Source organism: Odocoileus virginianus, chromosome 14, assembly GCF_023699985.2.
Source record: "Odocoileus virginianus isolate 20LAN1187 ecotype Illinois chromosome 14, Ovbor_1.2, whole genome shotgun sequence".
Taxonomy (NCBI): domain Eukaryota; kingdom Metazoa; phylum Chordata; class Mammalia; order Artiodactyla; family Cervidae; genus Odocoileus; species Odocoileus virginianus.
Genome location: NC_069687.1, coordinates 609,306 through 624,707, shown reverse-complemented (window position 1 = coordinate 624,707; position 15,402 = coordinate 609,306).

Here is a 15,402-nt window from a genome sequence, read left to right as displayed (position 1 = left end):
GCGGGGCAGGCGGGGGCAGCAGGAGGGACACCCCGAGGGCCTGAGGCAGGAGGGGGTGCTCTGCAGCTCTGGCAGGAATGGCCGCAGAGCGGTGCTGTCCACGTGGGCTCAGGCCCACCCGGGTCACTAGCCCATCACCGGGAGGGTGCGGCTCAGGCCCTGGCAGGTCTGCACGCCCCCCACACAGATGGACCCTGGGTCCCTAAGCCTGGAAGCCTAACTTCAGATTTTCACAACTGAGCTAAAAACAAACAGAATCCCAGTTCAGCTGAGTCGGCATTTGTGATGGTTCTTCCCGAAGGAGGTGATGTAATTCCAGCGGAGCTCTTTCAAATCCTAAAAGACGATGCTGTGAAAGTGCTGCACTCAATATGCCAGCAAATTCGGAAAACTCAGCAGTGGCCACAGGACTGGAAAAAGCCAGTTCTCATTTCAATCCCAAAGAAAGGCAAGGCCAAAGAATGAGCAAACTACGGCACAATTGCACTCATCTCACACACTAGCAAAATAGTGCTTAAAATTCTCCAAGCTAGGTTTCAATTGCACTGCAGGAGACCTGGGTTCGACTCCTGGGTTGGGAAGGTCGTCTGGAGAAGGAAATGGCAACCCACTCCAGTATCCTTGCCTGGAGAATAACATGGACAGAGGACCCTGGTGGGCTATAGTCCATGGGGTTGCAAAGAGTTGGACACGACTGAACTGAGCAACTAACACCTTCTTCTCAGGCTTCAACACTATGTGAACCAAGAAATTCCAGATGTTTAAACTGGATTTAGAAAAGGCAGAGGAACCAGAGATCAAATTACCAACATCCATTGGACCATAGAAAAAGCAAGAGAGTTCCAGAAAAACACCTACTTCTGCTTAATTGACTCTGCTAAAGCCTTTGACTGTGTGGATCATGACAAATTGTGGAAAATTCCTGAAGAGATGGAAATACTAGACCACCTGACCTGCTTCCTGAGAAATCTGTATGCAGGTCAAGAAGTAGCAGTTAGAACCCTACATGGAACAACAGACTAGATCAAAATTTGGAAAGGAATGCGACAAGGCTGTATGTTGTCACCCTGATTATTTAACTTTTATGCAGAGTACATCATGCAAAATGCCAGGCTGGATGAAGCACAAACTGGAATCAAGACTGCCAGGAGAAATATCAATAACCTCAGATATGCAGATGATACCATCCTTATGGCAGAAAGCAAAGAGGAACTAAAGAGCCTCTTGATGAAAGTGAAAGAGGAGACTGAAAAAGCTGGCTTAAAACTCAACATTCAGAAAATGAAGGTTGTGGCATCCGGTTCCATCACTTCATGGTATATAGGTGGGGAAACAATGGAAACAGGGACAGACTTTATTTTCTTGGGCTCCAAGATCACTGCAGATGGTGACTGCAGCCATGAAATTTAAAGGTACTTGCTTCTTGGAAGAAAAGCTATGACCAACCTAGACAGTGTTTTAAAAAGCAGAGACATTACTTTGCCAACAAAGGTCCGTCTAGTCAATGGCATGGTTTTTCCAGTAGTCATGTATGGATTGGAGAAGGAAATGGCAACTCACTCCAGTACTCTTGCCTGGAAAATCCCATGCACTGAGGAGCCTGGTAGGCTACAGTCCATAGGGTCGCGAAGAGTCAGACTTGACTGAGTGACTTCACTTTCACTTTTTACTTTCATGCATTGGGGAAGTAACTGGCAACCCACTCCAGTATTCTGGCCTGGAGAATCCAAGGGACAGAGGAGCCTGGTGGGCTGTTGTCCATGGGGTTGCACAGGGTCGGACACGACTGAAGCAACTTAGCAGCAGCAGCAGCATGTATGAATGTGACAGCTGGACTATAAAGGAAGCTGAGCACTAAAGAACTGATGCTTTTGAATCGTGGTGTTGGAGAACTCTTGAGAGTGCCTTGGACTGCAAGGAGCGCCAACCAGTTCATCCTAAAGGAAATCAGTCCTGAATATTCATTGGAAGGACTGATGCTGAAGCTGAAGGTCCAATACTTTGACCCCTGATGTAAAGAACTGACTCACTAGAAAAGACCCTGATGCTGGGAAAGATTGAAGGTGGAGGAGAAGGGGACGACAGAGGATGAGATGGTTGGATGGCATCACCGACTCAGTGGGCCTGAGTTTGAGTAAACTGCGGGAGTTGGTGATGGACAGGGAGGCCTGGCGTGATGTAGCCCATGGGGTCGCAAAGAGTCGGACTTGACTGAGCAACTGGACATCCTGCAGGGCCTTGAGGCTGGTTTGGGACCTGATCTGTCCTAGCCGCCCTCAGGCCGGCGCGGCTGTGCTGGAATTCGGTGTCCTCCAGGGAGCTCTGCGGGCTGCTCTTTGGCCTGCGGCCCAGGGCACCCCCACCTGTCTGTAGGCTCTTTCCCGCGCGCAGCGCCCTCAACTTAGGGACAGGAAATCGGGGGTCTGTGCAACAGACCCTGCCACCATTTCTGCCCTGGGCTCGAATCCGCCTGGAAATTGTCAACTATCAGGGCCTGGCACCCCAGGGCGCTCCTGAGGACCCAGGAGCTGCATCAGCGAAAGCTGGGAGTTCTAGAGGCCCCGCCTCCTGGGTGGGTCTCGGTGGGGGGTGGGGGCTCCACCAATCCCACTAACTCCACCCACGGGTAAACCCTCCCGCCGCCTCATCCCTCATCCCGCCCACCCTCTCTCCCCGCCCACCCTTAACCTCGCCCACCCCCTCACCCCGCCCACTCCCTCAGCCCGCCCACCGCCTCATCCCTCATCCCTCACCCCGCCCACCGCTCACCCCGCCCACGCTTCACCCCTCACCCAGCCCACCAAAGGCAAAGCCGGTCCTGCATTGTGTCCTGGCCAGGGAAGCCTGGGAAGGCACTAGGAAAGGGACCAGCGCGCCTGCTTTCAGGACCTGGAGGTGGCGAGAGGAAGAGGCGGGGCCCTGGCCGGGGTGGGGGAGGGCTGGACCGGTGCCCTGTGAGCAGCAGCGGTGGGGCTGACAGTGTCAGGGGATGTTTCCTCCACCCCGAGAAACGAGGTGGATGTCGCCGTCTATTTTAATATGTATGTGAGAGACTGAAGATGCAGAAAGACAGACAGCGGCCAGACCAGACGTGGGAGCAGAACTCGGCCCCGGTCCTGCGATGGCCGCCCCAGAAGCCATCCACCACTACAAGCCCCGTGTCCCTGATCCCACTGGCCCAGGCGCTGCCCTCAGCCACCGCGCGGGGCGCCCCCCTTCTGGCCGCCATCGGCCTCCTCAGGCCCCCGGGCCACTCTCCCCTCTGCCCACCTCGGAGGGCGCACGCCCCCACCCCACCCCCAGGTGGCCCTCACTGGAGTCCGTCGCGGGCTTCGTGCAGCTTGAGATGTCCCTGCCGATGGGGACCTTGGGCTCACACGGGGTAATCAGACCCAGGGAGCTCTGTCTGTATCTTCAGCCCAGCAGCACTGTCCCCGGGGAGAGGCCCCGGGAAGCTGAAGAGCAGGGAGGGCCTTGGGGCCCCCTGCCCTCTGGGTCCTGCTGGGGGTCCTCCTGGGGGCAGCTTGAGGGCGGGCTGAGGCTGCTGTGAAGTCTGCGGCTCGCTTGACCCTGGAGGGCGGCCTGCGGGACAGTGACCGCTGCGTGAGCTGTCTGCACGCCGTGTGCACGGGGACAGCTAGGGACACCCGAGAGCTGGCTGGCGGCCTGTACAGACCTCTCTGTCCCACGTGGACTTGAGGTGACTCATAGACACTCAGCAGATACAAGGCTGGGCGAAAGGATGACAGAAGGCCACCTACTGTGAACACAGTAGGATTTCGGTTCTTGTTTCTGCTTCAACTGCGACCTAATTCTCTTAAGTTTAAAAAGTCAGCAAACCTAAAGCCACACCTAAAGTAGGAGTCTAGAGACACTTGCAGTAACAGGCAAGTTTGGCCTTGGAGGACAGAATGAAGCAGGGCAAAGGCTAATAGCTTTTTGCCAGGAGAACGCACTGGTCACAGCAAACACCCGCTTCCAACAGCACAAGAGAAGACTCTGCACATGCACATCACCAGATGGTCAATACAGAAATCAGAGTGATTATATTCTTTGCAGCCAAAGATGGAGAAGCTCTATACAGTCAGCAAAAACAAGACCGGGAGCTGACTGTGGCTCAGATCATGAACTCGTTATTGCCAAATTCAGACTTAAACTGAACAAAGTAGGGAAAATCACTAGACCATTCAGGTATGACCTAAATCAAATCCCGTGCAATTATACAGTGGAAGTCACAAATAGAGTCCAGGGATTAGATCTGATAGAATACCTGAAGAATTATGGATGGAGGTTCATGACATTGTACAGGAGGCAGTGATCAAGACCACCCCTGAGAAGAAGAAATGCAAAAAGGCAAAATGGCTGTCTGAGGAGGCCTTACAGATAGCTCAGAAACAAAAAGAGAAAGGCAAAGGAGAAAAGGAAAGATATTCCCATTTGAATGCAGAGTTCCAAATAATAGCAAGGAGGGATAAGAAAGCCTTCCTTGGTGATCAATGCAAAGAAATAGAGGAAAACAATAGAACGGGAATGACTAGAGATCTCTTCAAGAAAATTAGAGATAGCAAGGTAATATTCCATGCAAAGATGGGCTCAATAAAGGACTGAATCAGTATGAGCCTAACAGAAGCAGAAAATATTAAGAAAAGATGGCAAGAATACACTGAATAACTATACAAAAATGATCTTCATGACCCAGATAACCATGATGCTGTGATCACTCACCTAGAGACAGACATCCTGGAATGCAAAGTCAAGTGGGCCTTAGGAAGCATCTCTATTAATAAAGCTAGTGGAGGTGATGGAATTCCAGTTGAGCTATTTCAAGTCCTAAAAGATGATGTTGTTAAAGTGTTGCATTCAATGTGCCAGCAAATATGGAAAACTCAGCAGTGGCTGCAGGACTGGAAAAGGTCAGTTTTCATTCCAATCCCAAAGAAATGCAATGCCAAAGAATGCTCAAACTACCACACAATTGCATTCATTTCACATGTTAGCAAAATAATGCTCAAAATTCTCCAACCCAATACGTGAACTGAGAACTTCCAGATGTTCAAGCTGGATTTAGAAAAAGCAGAGGAACCAGGGATCAAACATCCATTAGATCATCAAAAAAGCAAGAGAGTTCCAGGAAAACATCTACTTCTGCTTTATTGACTATGCCAAAGTCTTTGACTGTGTGGATCACAGCAAACTGTGGAAAGTTCTTAAAGAGATGGGAATACCAGATCACCTGACCTGCCTCCTGAGAAATCTGTATGCAGGTCAAGAAGCAACAGCTAGAACCAGACACAGAATAACAGACTGTTTCCAAATTGGGAAAGGAGTACGTCAAGGCTATATATTGCTATCCTGCTTATTTAACTTATATGCAGAGTTGTTCAGTTCAGTCACTCGATCGTGTCCAGCTCTTTGGGACCCTATGTACTACAGTGCACCAGGCCTCCCAGTCCATCACCAACTCCTGGAGCCTACTTAAACTCCTGTCTGTTGCATCGGTGATGCCATCCAACCATCTTATCCTCTGTCCTCCCCTTCTCCTCCTGCCTTCAATCTTTCCCAGCATCAGGGTCGTTTCCAATGAGTCAGTTCTTCTCATCAGGTGGCCAAAGTATTGGAGTTTCAGCTTCAGCATCAGTCCTTCCAATGAATATTCAGGACTCATTTCCTTTAGGATTGACTGGTTGGATCTCCTTGCAGTCCAAGGGACTCTCAAGAGTCTTCTCCAACACCACAGTTCAAAAGCATCGGTTCTTCGGCACTCAGCTTTCTTTATAGTCCAGCTCTCACATCCATACATGACTACTGGAAAAACCATAGCTTTGACTAGATGGACCTTTGTTGCAAAAGTAATGTCTCTGCTTTTTAATATGCTGTCTAGGTTGGTCATAGCTTTTCTTCCAAGGAGCAAGCGTCTTTTAATCTCATGGCTGCCGTCACCATCTGCAGAGATTTTGGAGCCCAAGAAAATAAAGTCTGTCCCTGTTTCCATTGTTTCCCCATCTATTTACCATGAAGTGATGGAACAGAATGCCATGATTTTAGTTTTCTGAGTGTTGAGTTTTAAGCCAGCTTTTTCACTCTCCTCTTTCACTTTCATCAAGAGGCTCTTTAGTTCCTCTTCACTTTCTGCCAAAAGGGTGGTGTCATCTGCATATCTGAGGTTATTGATATTTCTCCTGGCAATCTTGATTCCAGTTTGTGCTTCATCCAGCCCGGCATTTCACATGATGCACTCTGCATATAAATTAAATAAGAAGGGTAACAATATACAGCCTTGAATTACTCCTTTCCCAGTTTAGAACCAGTCTGTTGTTCCATATCCAGTTCTAACTGTTGCTTCTTGACCTGCACACAGATTTCTCAGAAGGCAGGTCAGGTGGTTTGGTATTCCCATCTTTTTAAAAACTTTCTACAGTTTGTTGTGATCCACACAAAGGCTTTGACATAGTCAACAAAGCAGAAGTAGATATTTTTCTGGAACTGTCTTGCATGTTCAGTGATCCAGTGGATGTTGGCAATTTGATCTTTGGTTCCTCTGCCCTTTCTAAATCCAGAGTACATCATGTGAAATGGCCAGGCTGGATGAAGAACAAGTTGAAATTAAGATTGCCGGGAGAAATATCAACAACCTCAGATATGCAGATGACACCACCCTTATGGCAGAAAGTGAAGAGGAACTAAAGAGCCTCTTGATGAAAGTGAAAGAGGAGAGTGAAAAAGCTGGCCTAAAACTCATCATTCAGAAAATGAAGGTTGTGGCATCTGGTCCCATCACTTCATGGTAAATAGATGGGGAAACAATGGAAACAGGGACAGACTTTATTTTCTTGGGCTCCAAAATCTCTGCAGATGGTGACTGCAGCCATGAGATTAAAAGACGGTTGCTCCTTGGAAGAAAAGTTATGACCAGCCTAGACAGCATATTAAAAAGCAGAGACATTACTTTTGCAACAAAGGTCCATCTAGTCAAAGCTATGGTTTTCCCAGTAGTCATGTACGGATGTTAGAGTTGGACCATAAAGAAAGCTGAGTGCCGAAGAACTGATGCTTTTGAACTATGGTGTTGGAGAAGGCTCTTAAGAGTCCCTCAGACTGCAAGGAGAGCCAACCAGTCAATGCTAAAGGAAATAAGTCCTGAATATTCATTGGAAGGACTGATGCTGAAGCTGAAGGTCCAATAGTTTGCCGGCCAGTGCAAAGAACTGACTCATTGGAAAAGTCCCTGGTGCTGGGAAAGATTGAAGGCAGGAGAGAACGGGAGGACACAGGATGAGATGGTTGGATGGCATCAGCAACACAATGGACATGAGTTTGAGCAAGCTGGGAGTTAGTGATGGACAGGGAGACCTGGTGTGCTGTAGTCCATGGGGTCTCAAGGAGTCGGACACGACTGAGCTACTAAACTGAACTGAAAGCCACATTCTCAAATGTCATCATTTATCTACCAATGTCCCCAAAAAGCACACCATGGCAAACTAATGACCAGCAGGCCTCAGAGCGGCGGGACCCCAATGTAGCCTGTTCCCTGCAGGGTGGACTTTCAGACCCACTGCCCAGCCCTCTCTCTCCCAGCTGTCCTCATGGGTTCCAGGCTTCTGCTCACCTCACTGATCAAAGTGCTGGACCCTCAATGGGTTGAGAAGAGTTTCTCTTTACTCTTAGAACCCCTGTAGAATTTTGAGGAAGCTGGGTGCTTGCTGCCTGTGGCCACTGCGAATTGAAGCCCAGAAGGCCTAGCTCTGGAAGGCCTGCCTCGACTGCCATGCACTGGAACGGCTGGTTGATGAGTGGACCGCGGGCTGGATGGTGCAAAGAGGTTGTGTGAGCTGGGCGCCTTCTGTCTCAGAGCTCTTCCCCCGGAGCCAGCTGGCCTTGGTGTGAGGACTCTTTGCAGCTCAGATCTCCCACCTGCGGGCAGTGCCCAGGCTGCCCGGTGTGGGAGGCAGAGCTGGCTGCGGTCTGCCGTCCCTTGAGACTTGAAGGTCTCAGGCTCCAGGTACCACCTGTCCCCAGAGCCACAGGAGGCGCCGTGGGGAGGCTTGGGGCCAGGATAACCCGGGGGCCCCATCGCTGGGGCTGGCTGAGATGCCCAGCCCAGGAAACCTGACCTCCCAAGGGAGTGGGGGCAGGAGGAGCCCAAAGCATCGGATGGCCGTGCTGGGCCAGGTGGCGGGTTGGGTGGCCAAAGTTTCCGTGTCCGTGAGTCCAAAGTGGGGCAGGTGTGGCTGTGGGGAGGGGCCCACAGCTGGGGGCTGACCCCGAGACCCGGGAGCGACGGATCTGGGGTTGGGGGGCGAGAGAAGGGCCACGGGGGAGTCTGAGCGGCTTGACCCAGGGCCCCAGGCCTGACGCAGCCGAGGCGGACCGAAGCCCCACAGCTCCGGACTCTGCTGCTGGAAGCCCCGGCAGGGACAAAGCCCGCTTCCTCCGGTCGCCAACCAAGCCCACACCCCGGCCTGGCCTGAGGAGGAGGTGCCCCCTGACTGGAGCCGCCTCCCTGGCCCTGCAGAAATGCGCCCCCCAGCCCTCACCTACCCCCACCCACCGCTCACCAGCCAGCCCTAGTCACCCACCTGCAGCCAAGCCAGCAAAAGCCAGGGGGCGGGGCTCAGACCTGGGCTCGGGGTGTTGGTGTCCACAGGAGGCCGTCCAGAGAGGCGGCGCCCAAGCAAACGGGCTTCCCCAGCAGGTCGGGGCGACATAGCAGGGAGCCCCACTGCCCTGCCCCGCCCGGGACCATCCCCGCAGCCCCAGGGCCAGCCCGCCACCCCTGGACCCGTCCTGCCTCACCCCAGGGTGCCCGGCCACAGCCCACCGCCTGTGTGCCCGCCCCTCTCCCTCCTCATATAAACCCCCCAAGGGCCATCACCACACTACCCTAGCTCAGCACACAATTTAAGGCAGAAAAGCAGAACTTAAGCCAAACAGCCATGGGGGGCCAGGGCAGATAAGAGCAATTTCAGCAGGTTTCAGAAGAAAAGAAGAATAAAAACTGACATTTACTGAGTGCCAATTTGTGGCTCAGACAGTAAAGAATCTGCTTGCAATGGGGGAGACCTGGGTTCAATCCCTAGGTTGGGAAGATCCCCTGGAGGAGGGTATGACAACCCATTCCAGTATTCTTTCCTGGAGAATCCCACAGACAGAGGAGCCTGGCGGGCTACAGTCCATGGGGTTGCAAAGGGTAGGACATGACTGAGCGACCAAGCACAGTTGCACTGTAAGGGAAGTTTCAGGCATTTATTCTTCCACCCATCATCCGTCCATCCACTGTCCATCATCCATCCATTCCTCCACCCTCCCTGCATCCATTCGTCCCTCCATTGATCCATTATCCATCCACCCACCATCCGTCCTCTCATTGTTCACCCACCCCTCTACCATTCATCCACCCCCATCCAAAACCCAGCCCTCCCTCCATCCATCATCTCTGCATCCCTCCTTCCATTTATTCTTCCATCCACTCTTCATCCACCATCCACCCCTCCATCCATCCATCATCTCTGCATCCACCCATCCCTCCCTCTGTCCATTGTCTCTGTATCCCTCCCCCATCCATCCATGACCCATCCACCCATCATCCCGCATCAGTTTCTGAGTGTCAGAGGCGCTGTGTGCCGCCCTGGGTGCTGGAGCAAGGCAGGAAGTAACACCGAGGCGCCCACTGGGAGGACCAGGGGCCGCAGGCCCTGCCGGTTCCGGAGTCCTGCTGGGCTGGCGGGCACCATCCGGTTTAGGTACTGGGGGGGCTCAGAGCCTGAAGAGGACGTTCTGAAGGCGGGGGACAGATATGAAAAGAAAGCCAGTCCTCCGGCTGTTGTCCAGGGGGCCCTGCATGTTTGGGGCCCAGCTCTGCTTCCCCAGAAAGCCCGGGGCACCCCTTCCTGGCAGTGAGGACCCTACAGCCTGGCATCACCTTTCAGAGTTGGGGGGACTTTCCTGATCCTTCCTGAGCTCTCTGTCACCCCTCAGTCTGCACCTCGACCATCTTCCACCCCCACCTCACCCTTAACCCCCGCACCATGCCAGCCCGTGGGCTCCTGATGGGCAGCCACAGAGGGCCAGGCTGGGCAGCTGGCCAGGGCCCAGGGGAGCATCCCAAACTCAGGGTCGAGACACGGCGGCCACGGGTCTGTGTCTGCTTTGGCTGAGCGGAGGGGCTGCCGGGGCTGGGGACACCATCCCCCCAAGTAGGGGCTTCGCATCCGCAGCCCAGGGGCCTCCTTTCCCGAGGGCCGTGCCGTCCCTGAAACACACCCAGTCCTTAGCCCGCCCCTGGCTGGAAGCATCTCGGGGCTGCCAAGGGGGCCCAGTCTTGCAGAGGATCTCACAGGGGCAGTGGGCCCAGAGCAAGCCTCGCCTTCTGCCAACAGGCGGGCGTTCCCCTCACAGCCTGGAGCCATAAAGGAGGCGAAACTGAAACGGAGGCAAGCAAGAGGAGCCGCCCTCCCGGGCCAGAGGGCGTGAACCCAGGCGCCCCCAGGGCTGGGCGGGGAGGGCTCCCTCACACGTAACCCAGAGGGAGCCTCCCGGACTCTTCGGGGCTGGGACCCCCAGGTGGCCCGCATCTCACCTGGCCCTGGAGGACTAGGAGGCTGCCAGGCCGTTGGCTGGCAGCTGCTGCTTCGCTGAGCAGTTCGTCCCTGGGACCTGACCCACCTGGCCCTGGAGCCAGCCCCGAGGGAGGCACCCCGTCACCCCTGCCTCCTCACCAGGCCCTGGGGGCGCCTGCCTGGGGCGCCTGACGGGCCCCGGGCGCCCCGCTCACACGCCCTCAGCGGGCTCTGCTGCCTGGCGCTCCAGGCCTCGGGCATGTCCAGCAACCTCCGGGCTGTGCTCCCTGGGGGCCCGTGGGCTGGCCAGGCACGTGTTTGTTAGGGCAACACCGGGAGCAAGGCTGCCCGGGCAGCCCGGCACAGCGGGGGCAGGACGCCCCCGCCTGGTGGACAAAGGAGCCTCGTCCCCGTCTCCTGGGGGGTCTGTGACACAGCATCCCGGCCACTGCAGGCAGTGGGGCCCGGCCCGGACTGGCCGCCCGGCTCTGCTCTGGGGGCCCTGGGCTCCAGGCAGCCCTGAAAAGGGAGGCGGGCGTCCCTGCGGGAGCTGCCCCGGGCCCAATCCCCTACCAGTGTCCGGCCCAGGGAGGCCCCGGGCCCTCGGGCCCTGGCAGGGCTGCAGGGCGGGCACCTCGGGCCGCCGGGCCCAATGCACCATGCCCCACGTGCACACAGGGGTCTCGGCTCAGGTGGGACCCTGCCCCTGCCAGGGGAGGCCTTCCCGCAGACGCAGGATGCTCGTGCCCCCTCTTCCACTTGCTGTTGGAACTCGTGGGCTTTATTTTTAGAGGAGTGTTAGGATGGCAGACGAATCTGTTGGAGAGGACGGACCACTTCCTGCCACAGTTTCCGAACTGCCTGTAGTTCAGGGCACTTGAGGAGCCGCCCTCCTCATTATCAGCACACGGCTGTTATGATGCCTTTTCACTCCCCTGTGAACTCAAGTGTTCCCGGGAGAAGAGCGGCTCCCGGACCCTTGGCTCAGGAGACTGGAATGAGGGACCCTAGAAGGCAGAGGCTGCGAGGGACCCACCTGCAGAGCAGGACCCGTTCCCCCTCCCTCCCGCCCCCCACCCCTGCAGGGACTGCACCTCTTGGAGGTGGGGCTGGTCTTGGGCATCTAGAGAGCATCAGGCTTGAGTCCCCGGAGGGAGGGATGGGGTTTACTAAATACAAAGCTGTCTGGATGCTCGCAGGTGAAACCCTGGGATGCTGGGTCTCGTTCAGGATGACACGGATGGGGTGGACACGGCTGAGCCCAAGGCCTCGCGTGGTCAGATCCCTGCAGGAAAGGGCCGCAGGGGAGTGCCTGTGATGGCCCGGCTCCTGCAGTGGCTCCTGGTCCCCAGTGAGGACCCCCAGCTGCACCGCCTCTTCCTCGCGGCCCCCAGGAGCAGACCCACCTAGGGATATGACCAGGGGGCTCCTCCCAGCCTCTGTAACCCCATCTGACCTCGTGGCTGCCCGTGGGGCCGGGTCAGGGACACTCCTGAAGGCTTCCCGCCACCCCAGACTCTCCAGCTGCTCCTGGGCCCTGGAGTGGCAGGTACGCCGTTCCCCTCCAGGCAGCTGGGAATTGACCCAGCTCAGCCCACTGCCCAGGCCCGAGCCGGCAGGCTCTTTCCACCCGCATTTATAGATACAGTCACAGGCAGAACAAAATCGAAAGCCCTGGTCAGCGGTGAGATGACTGGAGACGCGCGGGCGGAGGTCGTCTGAGCCTGAGACCTCAGAAGCCCCCGGGACCAGCCCTCCACCACAGGGGGCACCTCCGCGGGAAGGCTCAGCCCCTTCTCTGGCCAGCCCCGTGGGTGCTCTCGGGTGCTCAGGATTTGCCTCACGTGCTGGGGGCAGCCCCCCAACCCCACGGCTCTGCACGCCCCTCACCTCCTCCCCTGCCGTCCTGTCTGCATCTCCGAAGGCAGGTCAGCCCCACGACAGCCCAGAGGGGTCCTGAGGCCCGAGCGCAGCCGTGCAGGCCCCCCGGCTTGGGGCAGCAGGAGGCCAACGGCCCTGCCCCCTGCCTCGCCATCTTGCTCTCTGGATCTCGGTTTCTGTTCCCCCACCAGCCTCTGCTCACGCCACAGCCCTCTCTCCCTGGGAGCCTGCTTCCAAGGAGACGCTCTCCTTCTTGAGGTGCTCACAGGACCCGCTCATGGGGAGAGGCGCGGCCTCCAGGTCAGTGACAAGCCCCCTGCGGTCTCCCACCAGACAGAGCCCAGACCCCTGGAGTGACAGCTCAGGCCTCTGACCCTGGGCCTCCCTGGCAATGGAATGAAGCCCCCAGGTGCCTTGTATGTGTGTGTGTGTGTGCACGTGCGCGTGTGCACACGCATGTCGTCTTCGAGGATGGCTCCAAAGGGCCCAGGCCGTCCAGATGGGACCTGGAGACAGGCCACCGCCCAGGCTGTCAGCTCCTCTGCTCGGATGACAATGGTCCCGTCCCTCCGGGTGCAGCGGGGCCTCTGGGCAGTTCCAGGTGACGGTGGGGCCCCTGGGCCAGCGTGGACCACAGCCCCCAGTGGCCCTCCTCAGCCTGACCCTGTGGCCGCCCTGGCAGGGCCAGCGGGACACGCCGAGGAGGGGCACTCCCGTGAGAGAGGCCAGTGCCGCCTGAGCTCCGGAGTGACTGCCACGCGGTCAGGAGAGCAGCGGGGCTCCTGTTCAGACGGCTGACGGCACCCTGACCCTCGCAGACGCCCAGAGCCCCCCTCCCAGGCCCAGCCCATCACCTTCTGTCCACAAATCACTCTGAAACTTGCCTTTCAAGTCCCCTGAAGAGCCCAAGCATCGCCACACCTGCCACCTGGAGACTCGGCTTCTGGAAGTCAGGCTGCGGGTGCGTGAGTGCTCCGCTCGGACGCTCGTGTGACCAGGATGCCACTGTTAATGTCTGCTTTGCAACTGTCCGCTTCCATTTCCCTGCTCATCCTCAGAAACCAGACCCTGCCCACATGGGACTGAGGGCCTGGGGGATGCAGAGGACCTGTTCACCCGAGGTCCACCCACCGAGGTCAGCGTGGCCCCGGAGTCTTCCAGATTTCCAGGACTGCAGACAGGGAGCCTGGCTGGGCCAGGCCGCTGCGGGCATCGCAGAGGCAAGGCTGCGGGCACAGGCTGCCCTCAGGCTGAGGTCGGGAGCGCCCCTCACCTGAAGGCCCTGGACAGACGGAAGAGAAGGCCTCCTGGGTCAAGCCTGCCCACGGCCGCTTGTGGTCTCAGGGTGGAGTGTCAGCGCGGAGGACGGCTCGGTGGTCCTTTCTCAGCTGGGCGCTTCTGATGGCGGCTGATGACCTCCAGGGCTGTTCCCTTTTCAGTTCTGGAAAACACGTTATTTCATATTTCCCCAGAATTTCTAGAAAATTCCAAAACAAGAACAAGAGGAGGGAAGAAAACAGAAGAAGTAAAAGCAACAAAGAAAGACAAAGCTATCATTCTTTACAGGTTAAAAAAAAAAAAAAATCCCTGGAAACCACAGAGGAAACTGGGAAAATAAGTGAAGAATGGAATTTAGAGTTCTGGCAGGTGGCAGGTTACAAAACAAATACACAACAGCCAGTAATGTTTGTCTTGTTTTGGTTTTTACATTTCAGCATAATTATAAGATCCATCACAGTTGCAACAAAAACTGTGAACATGCATGAATCAACATAGAAAGACTTGTGGGACCTGGGTGGGAAGACTAGACACCTTAAACACAGTTTCGGACAAATTTACTTTTAGACTGAATGCCTTTTCAATCAAAACATGAAGGCACTTGGGGGGAAAACTTTCCACGATTCAAACATTCGTCTTGAGGGGAATAGATTGAAGGGTGAAAATGGCCTAGAGAATACAGGAGAGTGGGGGGTGGAGGCAGGACTGGCGTCCCAGCGAGTCATGGAGAACAGAGGGTCTGTGAAGACCCCACTGCTGCCAGGAGGGCCTCCTGGGCACCTAGAAAAAGCCAAGAAGGCTGAGCGGGAGCGAGGCGGGAGAGGCCGGGCGTGCCCGCCGGTGCGAGCAGGAGCGAGGCGGGAGAGGCTGGGCGTGCCCGCCGGTGCGAGCGGGAGCGAGGCGGGAGAGGCCGGGCGTGCCCACAGGTGTCCGTGCAGGGCTCCGCTCACCCTCTCTGCTGCTATGTGGTTGGAGGTGGGGGAGATAACGAGAGGGGAGGTGCAAGAGGGCAGTCTTCACCCACAGCTCTCACCTCTCCCCCATGCTCCGGGGGTCCTCTAACCCTCCTCCTCTTCCCTCGTTAGCAGAGCTCCAAACGTTGGCCAGTCCATGTCCCAGTCTTCTCAACAGGCAGGTGTGGCCACATGGCCACATTCTGGCTAATGATGCTGTGTGTGGCTTCTGGGCCATGCTCTGGGGACGGGTGGTAATTGTCCCTTCCACTGTTCCCTCCCTCTAATACTGGAATACAAATGTGAGGGTTGGACTAAGAACAGCTATGATGGATCATGAGGTGAATGTTTGGAAGCTATTACACTGCTAAACACCAGCCTCCTTCAAGTCACTGCTTGAATGTCACCATCTTCTGGCACTGCCCCCAACATCCCGTTTAAAATCTCACCCCCAGACCCCTTCTCTCTCTTACTCAGCTCTCGTCACTGCCTCTCATGTGGAACTCAGGCTTCAGAGCTGCAGGGACTGCTGCCTCCTTGCATCATCCCAGGGCCGGGCTCTGCTAGGCACCAATACACGTTCAGTGACTGAACGAATGTGTGAAGCGCCGCACATGTAAAAGGGAGGTGCTGGGGGCTGAACCTGACGTGGAGGGAGAGCAAACGAGCACCCCTGGGGGCCCTGCCGTGGACACCCAAGGACAGAGGGGCTGGCTCTTACCCAGGGCCCCCTT